The following is an 11,521-nucleotide window of genomic DNA, read 5'->3' on the forward strand; positions in this document are numbered from 1 at the left end:
CTTGCTAGATTTGACCAATCTTCCATAGCCTACGTGCACAAGTAGTTTGAGTAGAACTACTGATCTTCATTATCTCCCTGCTTGTTGACATCATGTATTGTATTATTTCATGATCGGTAAACGTTTGATTCCCTTTTAATGTTGTCATCAGTTAACTTCATTCAACTGCACTTGTGATTGAAGTATGTCGTTCAGTTGTGAACATTCGTGAATTGCAGTAGGGGGCGGAGAAAGGTGCTGTTTACCGGATGAAGTCCAGGTTTGATAAATACTACGTTAAGTGAAGTGTCATAGCGGGCGGTTTCTGTGGGTTAGCCATGGTGCTGATAACGCTACGTTCGCAAATGTACATAGATCTGGAGAGAAAGAGAGAGGGAGAGACAGATTTGTAGAGAGAGACGGAGAGTGCTTCTGATTGGTAACGCAGGCAGGAGTTGTGTCTGTGTGTGTGTGTGTGTGTCTGTGTGTGTGTGTGTGTGTGTGTGTGTCTGTGTGTGTGTCTGCATGTATATGCACGCACGAGTGTTTGTGGGTATTTGTGTATGTGTTTTTTTCCGTCTCCTGCATGTATGTGTGTGTGTGTGGTGTGTGTGTGTTTTGTCTCCTGTGTGGTTAACAGCCGTGTCTTGGCTTCTCTTTCACAGAGTCCCTGTGGAACACGCTGGAAGCTTTCAGCAGGAGGCCTGAAATAAAGCTCCACACACACACACACACACACACACGGACCAGCCTGGTTGCCAGGGGCGCCCCACGCGCTGTAATCCCATTGGCCGAGTGCCGGCACAGACGGCGCGGCTCTCAGGTTTACGTGCATGTGTGTGTGTGTGTGTGTGTGTGAGTGTGTGTGTGTATGTGTGTGTGTGTGTGTGTGTGTGTGTGTGTGTGTGTGAGTGTGTGTGTGTGTGTGTGTGTGTGTGTGTGAGAGTGTGTGTGTGTGAGAGTGTGTGTGTGTGTGAGAGAGAGTGAGAGAGAGTGTGTGTGTGTGTGTGTGTGTGTGTGTGTGCCGCTGTTTTCTCCCCGCAAAGGAAAGGTCAAGAGGTCAGCTGCATTGTTCCTGCATCGCGCCCAGGGGACAATAGCACGCCTGACCTCTCAACACACACACACACACACACACGCCTGACCACTCAGGACACCCGCAGCTTTGACCTCTAGGCGACCTTTCCCTCTGAGCCTCTCTGCTCTGTAAACATGTCAAAGTCAACGAGTCACTCGCACACATATACACACACACATCACTACAGACACACACACACACACACACACACACACACACACACACACACACACGCACACACACAAACATACACACCCACATACATACACAAACATACACACACACACACACTCACACACACACACACACATACAGTGGGCATCGCTTTCAAATGGCCACTTCAGTCGCGCATTACGAGGCGTGAAGCTGCGTGAAGCTTTAGTACCACTTTCAGCCACTGTGCATCGCTCTGCCACTGTACATCGCTCTGTCAGTAGCCTGACTGCCGCCCCTTCTGAAAAAGCAGGAGGCTAGGCTACCTTTAAACGTAATTGTTACCGAGAGGAATCCCAGCCTACGAATTCAATAACAAAATAAATCGTAATTAAACATTACCTTGATTAAGGCTACTTGGGTATGGCTTAAGGCTTGACTACACGGTGGTAGCGAAAATCGAAATCTGCTTTTGATAGCCTACCGGTGCCGCTCCACAAAACAAAAAAATATCTTAATTTGCTGTCTGTTATTGTCAGTGTTGGGGGTAACGCAACTACGCAAATCAAAACAGTGTCTTAATTTGCCCTACTTCTTGACTGCTTGACATGTCATTTTTATTTTTCTGTACAATAAACAAATACATCTGCTTTATGCCGCAGAATTACAACGAATAGCTATTTGCAATTTGACAAAACACTGGTCCCTCAATGACCCTCCGAGAATAAATAAAGGTTGAATGAATGAATGAATGAATGAATGAATGAATGCAGGCTTGCCCAAAATAAATGCCTGTGGTTTGCGCAGCCTACACTAAATAGTAGACCCCCCAGAATGTGCGATGATGCTTTTTTACGAGCAAGAGGTTTTTGGTACACGCACACTGCATGTTCTTAAATAACAATGATCATCAGTAATATTCAACCATTCATTTGCGTAAATGGGCAAGCGTGACCACCTTGATTGGCTGATTGGCTGATGATTGTAACGCGGGCATGACTCCAAACACCTCCCTTACGATAATGAGTGACAGGTGACAGGTCTCAGAATGCGTGCGCTACACAAGGACGGAAGATGATGAATAACTGGGGCCGTAGGCTAATCACAAAGGCTTTTATCTTACTACTAGGAGTAGGCTACTCCTAAATCGCACTTAAAGATTTTAGCTTGGAGTTTTCTCTTAAAAGTTATTCACAAAGCCTTTCAGACAACTCCTAAACTAGGAGTGAGTCTTCGTGGCTATGGATGACGTCATTACTCATGCACGAGCTTGACTGAAGTGACCACCTTGATTGGCTGACGATTGTAACGCGGGAATTCCACCAAGTAGCTCGTTTGTTTACAACTAACATTCCATTTAATTAAACTGCTTTATAGGCTATGCCAAAATAGTTTTCAACATTTTGAATATTAGTGTCGGGTGAATTGAAATGTTCTCAAAGTAGCCTTATGGCTGAAAGCTGCTTGGGATCCCCCCCGTCAAGCAATATAACCATACAAACGCGCTTCCTGCACTCATTGTTTCAAAAGGAGTAATTTCAGAACTGAAGAGCTGTGGACGGCACGGCACTAGGGGTGCGCATATCGATCCAAATATCGATAGTATCGATACCAACATTGGTATTGGTATCGGATCGATACCAGCGTGATGGGATCGATACTTTAATTTTAGTTCACTTTCAAATCATATCTCAAAGGGCTAGCCTACAGTCATGCAAACACCATTCCTTTCACATTTTGCATGCCCGCTTTGCAATGTTATGTTGCTGAAATGTTTGTAAACTATTAACAGTGGAAATCATAAAATCATTAGTCATAGAAATGTATTCAAATTTAGTATATTGATGTTTTATTCATGTCATAAATCATGACACACTGTTCTCCCCTATATAAAAGTATATAAACTGCTTTTAGTCACAAATATCAGTATTGGTATCGGTATCGGCAATACTGGCCCTATATTTAATTGGTATCGGATCGAAACCAGATTTTACAGTATCGCACACCACTACACGGCACGGTATGCCCAATGAAAATAAATTAACGCAACACAACACAACACAGACCCCGCTTCTCTCGCGTCAGTCACTGACAGTAACCTAGAATAAATGCATGGGGAAAAACACTTCCCCATGACAAAGACATCGTAAAAAACTGAAAGTTAATATTTTGTCACTAGCAACATACATCTGTCCTTTGACAAATGTATTATGTTCCAAGTAGCCTATGCGTAATTCTGCTTCATAAAGTTGAACAAATACATTTGCTTATTTCACAGAAAAATATAAATAGCCAGTTAGGGTCTACAGTGCAGAGTTGGTAAGTTATGGTAGGCCAACTTGCAGTGAACATACAAACAGGGGAAATTCTTTCTCTTGTAGCTGAGTAGCCTCAGGTGCGCACGTAGACATAAGGCCGAACATGCAAGCGTCAATGAATCGTGCTCTCACGACAATCACGCCGTTAAACTTAAATAGGTTAACATCACTCTAAGTTCGCCTTCAAGCAAGGAAAACGATGATTTGAAGACATCTGTTTCGTTGGAAGGGCAAGGGGTAGCAACAGGGTGACACAGAGACAGGCCCGATGGCAGGGCTGTTATGAGAGTATTAAAATATGGGATATTCTACGGGAAAACATTAAAACGGCAAGACAGCGGGGGAAAGTTAAAATACGTGATAAACACGGAAAAAGTTGGCATGCATTGTTTCGGTCCCCGTGCACAGGGATTATTTGTCATATTATTAATCACATATGATTATTTGTGAAATTATGCAAACAGGTGCAACACATTTGAAAAGGAAGGACTGGTAGCATGCAAGCTCACGGGAAAGATGGATTTAAGAGCGTTATCACAGTGTGTGGCTGTGGCGCAAAGCAGCGCGAGCGGAAGACAGCGACAATTGGCAGGGGAGGGTCATGTCTTTTTTAACAATTCTGTCGGAGGGTCATTGAACAATTTCTAGCAGGCAAGAGAGGGTCATGCAACTTGCAACTGAAGCACTCAAAATTCCTCCGGTGGCCCCTTCAATAAATAACGAACAGTCCCTAGATTGCTGCTGGGCTATATGTCTTGGTTCATGTCTGTTAACAACTCATTGCCGTCAAACGCATAGCCTATCTCGCGGTTGAATCCATTACAAACAAACATGCAATGTGAACGTCTGGGATTGGGGAGAGCACTAAATGCTCTACTGAATTAGCACAAAGTCAAACCTTTAAATGAAAAACACTCTTTAATAATAAAAATCGTTTTTCGCCTGTAGGCTAACTCTGTGATAACAGGACGTAACAGGAAGGCATTTGGCTGAGCAACGGAGGTTAATATGCTCTATATTTTGTCCAAATTATGTCTGTCTATCATCGTTGCACTCGGAGAAAACCAGAATGTTTAATTTGTCCTGTGTTTCTTCTACGGCTGCAAACGGGATTCACTCGCAGTTAACCAAATATTTCTTTATTAGGGCAGGGCAGGCATATTTCTGGCTATTAAATTATTTCTAAACCAGTCTGCTAAAGTCTGTAGTGAAGTCTGTGTAGGGTTTTCCAGGCTCCATTTCTTTTTACGAGACACCCTGCTCACTTGAGCCATCTACTGGTTGTTTGGGTTGTTGCAGCGTCTCACTGGAAAAATACAAATTAAAGTTGCGTGATACCGCGTGATCCCACGAGTGAAGCTGGCCAAGTCGAAGCACTGCCCACTGTATACACACACACCACAATACACACACACACACACACTCTTTTCCAGGCTACATCCCCAGTCTTCCGTTTTTGGGGGCCAAGCAGCGAAGCTGCGAAGGCACCCATTGTGTCTCTACCTTTTCCTATTATTATTCAACATCTGGTGAAAAATTGTGAAATTTGGCAGACTGATTGGGGACAGTTTCATGATTAATTTCACCAAGTTTCATACCGGCACCTTGAGCGCTCTAGCGCCACCAACAGGCCAAAGTTGGCCGTGCGTTCACGCACGTAACTTTTGACCCGTTAACCCGATTGTCAAAAATGAGGTATTGTTAGAATCCTTGGACCAAGCCGAGTTCAACGTCATTTTCCGCCATGATGGATTTTCCGCCATTTTGGATTTTGTTAAAAACCTTTAAAAAGTTTCACGCCTCACATAGTTTGTCCGATATTCACAAAACTTAGTACATATGATATTCAGACAAAGCAGCACAATAGTTATCCCTTTTCGTCTTCAGAACTAGAACCGTTCTCCCGTAACAGCCAATCAAAATTTGTGGCAAAGCCGCCAAACAGGAAGTGAGCTCATATCTCCGCAACCATTTCATGTATCATAACCAAACTTAGTACGGGAACTCATAACCTCATCAGGAGAATGTTCAAAAACTTTGGTGACCTTTCACCTCTAGGGGCGCTGCAATTAGGAAAAATGTGTTTTGGCCTGTAGCTGCTGTTGTGTTTGGAATTAAAATGTACTAGTGGGGTCTGTTAATACTGTTGGAGGTCCATAGGCTGACCCAAGCCAAATTGTGATGTCATCGTAATTGATTCGGCCGCCATATTGGATTTAATCAAAAACACCTAAAAGTTTTCACAGGTCACAAAGTTTGTCCGATTTTCACGAAATTTGGTGCAGATGATCTTCAGACCAATCCTCAAAAAAGTTATCCCTTTTTGTCTTCAAATCTAAAACCGTTCGCCTGTAACAGCCAATTAAAATTGTCATCAAAGCCGCCAAACAGGAAGTGAAGTGATATCTCAGCAAGGTTTACTCGTGTCAAGACTAAACTTACTACATGTGCTCAGGACCCAATTAGGAGGAGGCTCAAGAAATTTGGTACATTTTGACCACAGTGTGGCGCTATAATCACAGGAAGTAGGCTCATATCTCAGCAATGCTTACACATATTGAAACCAAACTTGGTACATGGACTTGAGACCCCATCCTGAAGACGCACAATACATTTGGAGTCTTTTGACCACTAGGGGGGCGCTGTATTCACAGGAGGTAGGGTCATATCTCAGCAATGCTTTCACATATAAAAACCAAACTTGGTATATGGACTTAGGACCCCATCCTGAGGACACACAATACATTTGGTGACCTTCGTCCACTAGGGGGGTGCTAGAGATACAGGAAATTAGCTCATATCTCAGCAACGCCTTTACGTATCGAAACCAAACTTGGTATATGGATTCGGGACCCGATCCTGAGGACGCACAATACATTTGGTGTACTTTGACCACTAGGGGCGCTATAATTATCAACACTTTCACCGATTTAAACCAAACTTGGTATATGGACTTAGGAGTACATCTTGAGGACACACAATAAATTCGGTGACCTTCGAATCCAGTCCAATCCAATTCAATCCAATCAAGTCCAATCCAATCCAATCTAACACAACACAGTCAAGTCCAGTCCAGTCCAATCCAATCCCAACTCCTGCTCAACTGCTTAACTGCTTGGCCCCCTCATTGCTGCTTGCAGCTATATTTGTTTTTGTTTTTGTCGGTTCTAGTTAAATGCGTTCTCCGTCCACACACACGTTTGCGATTTCTGCATCTTGTCCACACGGGACACCAGACAGTAGAGAACACCTGAAGCACAGATCACATGACCATTTGCACTGATCACATGACCATTTGCACTGATCACATGACATGTTTGCACAGATCACATGACCATTTGACCATTTGCACAGATCACATGACCATTTGCACAGATCACATGACCATTTGCACAGCTCACATGACCATTTGACCATTTGCACAGATCACATGACCATTTGCACAGATCACATGACCATTCGCACAGATCACATGATCATTTGCACAGATCACATGACCATTTGCACAGATCACATGACCATTTGCACAGATCACATGCCCATTTGACCATTTGCACAGATCACATGACCATTTGACCATTTGCACAGATCACATGACCATTTGCACAGATCACATGATCATTTGCACAGATCACATGACCATTTGCACAGATCACATGACCATTTGACCATTTGCACAGATCACATGACCATTTGCACAGATCACATGACTATTTGCACAGATCACATGACCATTTGCACAGATCATATGACCATTTGCACAGATCACATGACCATTTGCACAGATCAATAATGAAAACTACTACTGCACACCTGCACACAGCTCTTAACACCATTGTCAAGTGTGCAGATGAGACTGCCTACAGGGAGGAGGTCCAGCTTCTAACATCGTGGTGCACTGATAACAACCTGGCTCTCAACACCAAGAAGACCAAAGAGCTCATTGTTGCGGCGAACGCCCCTTCTTGTCGGTGGTCGGTGGAACTAATTATCACTCACCTGTGTGCACTCGAGCAGAACAAAGATGCGCACGTCCCCAATCCAAGTGGTATAGTTTGAACCGGCAAAACGCTAATTCAGCATGAGAAAGAAAATCACTATTCTCATCGAGCTTTCCTGAAGCTGTGCAGGATCGGGTACCAGTTCAAAGACTGAACAGACAGCCGGTAAGATTGGCACATTAATCGGACTTTGCTGCGAGTGACACTTGTTGATTGTTGCTATTAAGGCGTTGCGGTGCAAGCGGGAAGAAACTCCGTTGCGAGCTGTAGTATCTGCTTGTTGTAAATATTCACGTGGTAGCGAGCTGTAGTATCTGCTTGTTGTAAATATTCACGTGGTAGCGAGCTGTAGTATCTGCTTGTTGTAAATATTCACGTGGTAGCGAGCTGTAGTATCTGTTTGTTGTAAATATTCACGTGGTAGTTTACGGAATGTGTTGCGTAGATATTGGTTGGTCAATTTTATTGTAGTTTGCTTAATGCAGTGATTTAATTCTGATATGTGTTCTGATGTGGGATAATGTTGTACTGGATTGGTGGCTTGTAAAGACATGGTTTAAAAGTGTGCATAGTCGTATTTGCATGTAACATCTGTCTAAGATGGAAGCTAAAAATATTTAATTGGCAAAATTGTAAATTGTAGTTCATGGGAGTGAATATGTATTGTGAATATTTATATGGGTGGAATGTGCTAAACTCACTGCTTGACTATTCAAATGTTTAGTGATTCATTGTGTTTGGTTACTCTTTTAATTCATTGTGCCTCTCGTAGTTTAGATAGTGATTTAATATCTGTGATGAATTCAAACTGAAATAATTCATGTGGAAATCTGTTTAGTTATATGTACATATGTGTCTAGAGTCAAGTTTGATAATGTCTCATTTTGAGTCCTGTGTGCCTGTTTTACAAAGATGTGCAAATTGGTAAATGGTTAATGTTTCTGGTTTTAAGGTTTTTCACCTGTAAATATCTGGGCTGCAAAAATTGAAGACAAATAAAAAAGGATAAAGATGGAACAGAGGCCTGGTTATTGAGTGAAACCCAGTTTAAATGTTCAGCATTGATACCGCCCTATCAAGTGAGGGTTAAGCACAGCCAAGAAGAGAAAACACTTGACACTCATTGTGGACTTCAGGAAGTCTAAAGCTAGCACACACACCCCCATTCTCATCAACGGGACTAAGGTGGAGCGTGTCATCAGCTTCGAGTTTCTGGGTGTCCACATCTCTGAGGACCTCTCTTGGACCCTCAACACCTCTACCCTGATCAAGAAGGCTCATCAGCGTCTCTTCTTTCTGAGGAGACTAAAGAAGGTCCATCTGTCTCCTCAGATCCTGGTGAACTTCTACCGCTGCACCATCGAGAGCATCCTCACCAACGGTGTCACAGTTTGGTATAGCAACTGCTCTGCCTCCGACCAGAAAGCACTGCAGAGGGTGGTGTAAACTGCCCAAAGCACTGCAGAGGGTGGTGTAAACTGCCCAACGCATCACCGGTTCCCCTCCATCAGGGCCGTCCAGGGCAAGTGATGCTTGCGTAAGGTGCACAGCATCATCAAAGACTGTTCTCACCACTCCCCTCTCGGAGGCGTTACAGTTGAACTTTTCCACAAAAGTAACCAGGTTGCCTTGAAATTGTAAGTTGGTTGAACATCATATAAGAAGTTGCATCAAATAAAGATAGCATGTTGATCTGACTAACATTCTTAATCAGACAAATTCAATCAACTAAGGCTTCTTTGTCAACACAACATCATTTTTAGTGAATGTGACTTAACATTTTTATGAAAATGGAATGTTCAAAATTATTCCTTTCTGATTCCTTTCTTTTTAAATAGTCAATGGTCAACAGTCATCTTTATTTGCATTCACAGCTCTCAAAATAGTTATTATAAATACCTACCAAGCCTCTCCATGTGTCCATGATTCTAGACAGCATCTTTTTAACAGAAATCTGGGTTTTGAGGCAGGAATGATTATTTGCCATCACTCTGGCCTTGAGCTCACTTTTGACAGCTTGAGGTCCGTAAGGCTTCGGTCTTCATTTGTTATACTGCATCGTTTGGGCCTTGGGCGCCATCACTCTGGCCTTGAGCTCACTTTTGACAGCTTGAGGTCCGTAAGGCTTCGGTCTTCATTTGTTATACTGCATCGTTTGGGCCTTGGGCCAGACTATTTGGGGAGCCCTGACTTAGATGATTGTAATTAGTGGAATATTTAGCATTTTATAAATAGCATTTTATGACGGTCAGTCAAAGAGGAATGGTGGTAGTGGACACTGCATATGAATGACACTGTAGGACCCACAGGCCTGTGGTGTTGAGTATGATGTTTACATGTGTGTACGAGTTTACATGTGTGTACAGTACGTGTGTGTTGTTTACATGTGTGTGTGTGTGTTGAGTATGATGTTTAAATGTGTGTACAGTACGTGTGTGTTGTTTACATGTGTGTGTGTGTGTGTGTTGAGTATGATGTTTAAATGTGTGTACTGTATGTGTGACCTATATGCGTAGGAATAGCATGTCTGAATGAGGAGCTTTGACTTGATCTCTGGTGTGGCCTTCTGCACACACACACACACACACACACACACACACACACACACACATCTCTGGTGTGGCCTTCTGAAAGCATGCATTTATGGAGCCCCTGGAGGTGTGTGTGTGTGTGTGTGAGGTGACATTTGAAAGCCTTTCCTTCATTCAGTATTTTTAGCAGTGCTGTGGATGGTGGGAGGGGAGCTGGGTTTGGCCCCCTTGAGAAAGAGAGAGAGAGGGAGAGAGAGAGAGAGAGAATAATAGAGGGGGATAGAGAGAGATAGATGGAGAGAGATGGAGAGAGGGGGATAGAGGGAGGGGAGAGGGGGATGAATTCCATTCCATGTTCCAGGTGATGTCATCAGAGAGAGTGATTGATTGAGGGGCTCGTTATGGGGGGGGGGGTTGGTCTCCATAGCGACAGAACAACTGTCTGCTTGTGTGCTGGACCCCATGAGCTCCTTCTCTCCATCTCTCTCTCCATCTCTCTCCATCTCTCTCTCCTTCTCTCTCCATCTCTCTCTCCTTCTCTCTCCATCTCTTTTTTTTCTCCCCCCCTCTCTCCATCTCTCTCCCTCTCTCTTTCCCTCTCTCCATCTCTCTCACTCTCTCCATCTCTCTCTCTCCCCCTCTCTCTCTGCATCTCTCTCTCCCTCTCTCCATCTCTCTCTCTCCCCCTCTCTCTCTCCATCTCTCACCCCTCTCTCTCTTCATCTCTCTTTCCCTCTCTCCATCTCTCTCACTCTCTCCATCTCTCTCTCTCCCCCTCTCTCTCTGCATCTCTCTCTCCCTCTCTCCATCTCTCTCTCTCCCCCTCTCTCTCTCCATCTCTCACCCCTCTCTCTCTTCATCTCTCTTTCCCTCTCTCCATCTCTCTCACTCTCTCCATCTCTCTCTCTCCCCCTCTCTCTCTCCATCTCTCACCCCTCTCTCTCTTCATCTCTCTTTCCCTCTCTCCATCTCTCTCACTCTCTCCATCCCTCTCTCTCCCCCTCTCTCTCTGCATCGCTCTCTCCCTCTCTCCATCTCTCTCTCTCCCCCTCTCTCTCTCCATCTCTCACCCCTCTCTCTCTTCATCTCTCTTTCCCTCTCTCCATCTCTCTCTCTCCCTCTCTCTCCCTCTCTCTCTCTCTCCATCTCTCCTCCTGTCTAGACTACCCCCCATGAGATGAACTGCCAAGAACTCAGAGTTAAGCCCGGGTCACAGTTTGTGTGTGTGTGTGTGTGTGTGTGTGTGTGTGTGTTTTTGTGTGACCAGGTCAAGTGAGGTGTGTCCCTGCTGGAGATGACAGCTGATATATCTGACGACTGGAACTCGGGGGGGGGGGGGGGGTGGTATAGTTGGGATGTTTTTTTAACATGATGTTGAAGTGATGTTTACATTTCTGGTGTGTGTGTGTGTAGAGAGAGGGAGGTTAGGGATGTTTGTGTAAGTGTGTGTGATGGTGATGT

The sequence above is a fragment of the Alosa sapidissima genome, chromosome 3, assembly GCF_018492685.1.
Source record: "Alosa sapidissima isolate fAloSap1 chromosome 3, fAloSap1.pri, whole genome shotgun sequence".
Lineage (NCBI taxonomy): Eukaryota > Metazoa > Chordata > Actinopteri > Clupeiformes > Clupeidae > Alosa > Alosa sapidissima.